The sequence below is a fragment of the Arvicola amphibius genome, chromosome X (assembly GCF_903992535.2).
Source record: "Arvicola amphibius chromosome X, mArvAmp1.2, whole genome shotgun sequence".
Taxonomy (NCBI): Eukaryota; Metazoa; Chordata; class Mammalia; order Rodentia; family Cricetidae; genus Arvicola; species Arvicola amphibius.
The window spans coordinates 74,254,822-74,259,314 of NC_052065.1; the positions used below are offsets into that span (position 1 = coordinate 74,254,822).

At 34.5% G+C, this 4,493-nt stretch overlaps 1 pseudogene; it reads left to right on the forward strand.

Moving 5' to 3' along the window:
- The first annotated feature begins 3,652 nt into the window (after positions 1–3,652).
- LOC119804335 lies at positions 3,653–4,208 on the forward strand (annotated as a pseudogene).
- Positions 4,209–4,493: the final 285 nt, after the last annotated feature.

The window sequence follows — 4,493 nt, forward strand, 5'->3', positions numbered from 1 at the left end:
CATTAGCTGATTCAAATGCAGACACATTAGCAAGAAAGTTTGAAGAATTAGGAAAAATTTGGCTTATTTTCAGTTAAGAAATTGCTTCTGAAAAAAATACAAAGTGAATATATTAATTATTTAGGCTATAAAGGTGGTTTACAAAAAAATTAGACCCCAAAAGCTGCAAATTAGAAGAGAGCGATTATAGATTCTTAATAACTTTAAAAGATTGCTAGGACATATTTCCAATTTACTGCCTACTTCTGGAATAAAACCTGATGAACTGATTAATTTAAGTAAAACCATAGATGGTGACAAGGACTTCAATAGTCCCAGGAAGTTATTATCTGAACCTGAGAGAGAATTGTCTTTGGTGGAAGAAAAATTAAAGATTACACTTATGGATCATGAGACTCTGAAGGTTAACTGCATCTGGTCATATTACACTCTAATCATTCTCCTACAGGAACTTTAATTCAAAGGGAAGATATTACCTTAAAATGCATAATTTTACCATATAAAATGAGTAAAAAATAAAAACTTATATGTAAAATGTCTGGGTTAATTATTAAACAAAAATTGAGACTTTATCAATTAGAAGGAAAGGGACCAGCAGAAATTGTAATACCATTTATTAAAGATGAAAGTGACAAATTATGGGCAGAAAGTAAACCCTGACCAAGAGATTCTGTCTAAAGGTCAGAATTATATGCTATATTTGTGGTAATAATTGATTTTAAGGAATATCTCAAAATAGGTATTAATTCACAATATGCAAAAAGAAATGTTTTACATATTGAAACCACTGAATTTATACCAGGTGATAAAGATTTGACTTTGTTACTAAGTTACAAGATATAATCTGGAATAGGAAATATCCTATATACATAACACACATCAGATCCCACATAGGTATGCCAGGTCCTCTAGAAAAAATGTAATCCAGAAATTGATCAATTATTGATTGGAAATGTGCTGGAGGCCTCAAAAGTTTATAGAATATATCATGTCAATAACAAAGGTTTAAAAAAGACTTTTGTATCATATGGCAACAAGCCAAGGAAATTATACAAACAAACACCACTACCAGCAGGAAGTAACCCAAAGGGTAGTCAAAGGTATTAAATCTGACAGATGGATGTGATCCACACTGTGGAATTTGAAGCACTAAAATAGGCACACTACACCAATAATACCTACTCATGTTTTCAATGAGTACCCGCTTTTAGTTCAGAAAAGGCTAATTTAGTAATCACACATTTGCTAGAAATTATGGCCACCATGAGTATACCTGTACAAATAAGATAGACAATGCTTCAGAATATGTCTCTAAGGGAAAAAAACAGTTTTTACTTATTAAGATGTAATATAAAGCATAATAAAGGTATACCACACAATCCTACAAGGCTGACAGTTATATAAAGATCAAATTGAACTCTAAAGGATATGTTAAAAAACAGAAAGGGATGATAAAGTAGATTTCATAATGCTTTATGAACTTTGAATTTTTCATATTCTAATAAGAAAAGAGCAAGAGCTTTAGAGAGACATTGGATATTAGAATAAATTATGGAATTAAATCAGCCTGTATACTGTGATGATGTGCTGATATCAGAATGGAAAACAAGACATGTGTTAGGTTGGGGAAGGGGTTTAGCTTTTGCTTCCACAGGAGAAGAAAATCTATGGATACTATTAAAATTGATAGGGATTTTATTTGAACAAGAAACACCCCCTTATTAGAAGAGGTGATATTTAGTCAACCAGCATGGCTTTTCAATCTAAATTCATGCTTTTCAATTGCTAGATTTATTATTCAGATACAACTTGCAAGAAGGGAAACTACCCAAAATTAGGGTTGGGAAAGGATTTTGCTTTGGTCTTTTAAGGAAAGTAAAGGCACCCAGCTAATGGATCATAAGATCACTAGACAAATGGAACATATGAAGAAAAAGGACAAATCTACCAGAAAAAAAAATTGTACCAAGAAAAGGAATGAATTGGCCTATACATATATCACGTTTCCAACAGGGTAAAATTTTATAAATCTTCCCAAATTTTTGTTTCTGATGCCCTTTAGAGACATATAATGCAAATAGTGCTTTTGTAGTCCCAATCTAATTAAAAATTAATGTTGGCTATGGAGTTGGAGTGTGACTTTCTCCTTCTTTAAACCCAAGCATGCTTGACAAAGTTAAACTCAAAATCTCTGTCTTATGTCAGAAGACCCTCCTGATATGGTATAGAAGAAAAATAAAATTAAAAATCTTTTTTATTGCAACTAATATCATAATACTTGGTTTCTATTTCTTGAGGCATAAGAACAATCTAAAAATTTGTAAGAATAAAATATATATGTTAAAACTTTTATTATTATATTAACGATCATATCAACTACTAACTAATTTTAGAAAAAGTACTTTCTATCTTCCTGTACATGATTTCATGTTTGAATCTCTATCAGGTAATTAAGAATTAAATTTTTCTACTCTGGGTACACATAACAAAGAATGTTAACCTCTTTGAGATCTGCTGCACATGACACTTAAAATGTTTAAGTTTTCTGAAATGAACCAAGACCATGCTTAAGAGCAACCTTTGAAGTCTCCAAAAGGATGGTGCCACACAATAATGATACCACTAGGACAATGATAACAATTCTATGCTGAAAGACATCACCTAAAGATTGTCTTTGGACTACAAACTATTCAGAACAATTTCAAGGTGGTTATCTTAGATGACTCAGTCTAAAAGAATACCCTAGCCAGGATTGAGACAAGCTCTGTACTCCCTCATTACATAGAGACTGGACTGGACAACAAATAATACAACTATTTCTTCTGGGACTTGAGAATTAATCTAAACTTTTCTTTTCAGCATGTAGCCCCCAGACAGAAGGAAGTAAATTTAAGAATATGATGCCCATTCTCAAGAGGTGGGGTAGATGGTTTTTGGTTGTTCAATGGGTTATAGATATTTGCCATTGCTTAGAGGCTTTGGTTACAAGTTGTTATTGGTTATGATTAGGAACTAAAAAGAATTTGGGAATATTTATAAGATTTTGTTCTGCTGGAGATGTGAGATGATGATAGGCAAAATTACTTTTTTTCTTGGGATTTTTTTTGATGATTTGTCCTTTTCCATTGCGTGTCTCGTTTGTCTAGTGGTCCTCAGATTCCTTAGTTGAATGCCTTCATTTTTCTAAAAGAGCAAAACAAAACCCTTTTCCAACCCCAATTATGGAAAGATTCCCTTAAGGCAAGTTATATCTGATCAAACAGAAAGCATTTGTTAGTTTAATAGGTTAGTTTAGAGTGAATGGTCACTGTTGCTCAAATCTAATATTTATCAATTACGGTGGTACCCATTGCTTTTCTTCTCTTGCAGAAACAAAAGCGAATCCCCTTCCCCAATGTAACACATATCATGGTTTCCATTCTGAGGTAAACACATCTTTAAAGAATACATGCAGGGGTGGAGAGATGGCTCAGCTGTTAAGAGCACTGACTGCTCTTCCAGAGGACCCAGGTTCAGTTCCCAGCTGCCTGCATGGCAGTTCACAACTGTCTGAAGATCCAGTTCCAGGGGACCTGACACCTTCATACCAATGCACATAAAATAAAGTTAAATAAACTATAAGGAATTTTTTTAAGTCTTCCTGTTCTCCATCATGTCTCAAGATCAAGGTGAAAAGGAGAACCCCATGCGGGAACTTTGCATCCGCAAGCTCTGCCTCAATATCTGTGTTGGGGACAGCAGGGACAGACTGATCTGGGTAGCCAAGGTGTTGGAGCAGCTCACAGGCCAGACACCTGTCTTTTCCAAAGCTAGGTACACCGTCAGGTCCTTCGGCATAAGGAGAAATGAAGATTGTTGTTCACTGTACTGTCTGTGGAGCAAAGGCAGAAGAAATTCTGGAAAAAGGACTGAAGGTGCAGGAGTATGAGTTGCGGAAAAATACCTTCTCAGATACTGGGAACTTCAGCTTTGGGATTTAAGACCACATTGACCTGGGCATTAGATATGACCCAAGCATTGGGATCTATGGCCTGGATTTCTATGTGGTGCTGGGCAGGCCAGGTTTCAGCATCGCAGACAAGAAGCGCAGGACAGGCTGCACTTGGGCCAAACACAGAATCAGCAAAGAGGAAGCCATGCGCTGGTTCCAGCAGAAGTATGATGGGTCATTCTTTCTGTCAAATAAATTTTATCCAAAAGGCCAGTAAAATTTTTCTCAGAAAAAAAAATACATGCTAATTTATTCCATAGCTTTTTCTATCATCAAATGTTTCTTTGTAGATATCATTCCTTCCCCATTAGCATTTAGAAAATTCAAAGTTATTAATGCATTATTCAATTTATTTATGAGGGTCTTTGTCATCCCTCTATATCTCTTTTTAACATATTATTTAGAGTTCAATTTGATCTTTTCATAATTTCCTGTCCTGTAGGATTGTGTGGTACACCTGTAATATGCTTTATATTGTAGTAAGCAAAAAAAAACGTTCATT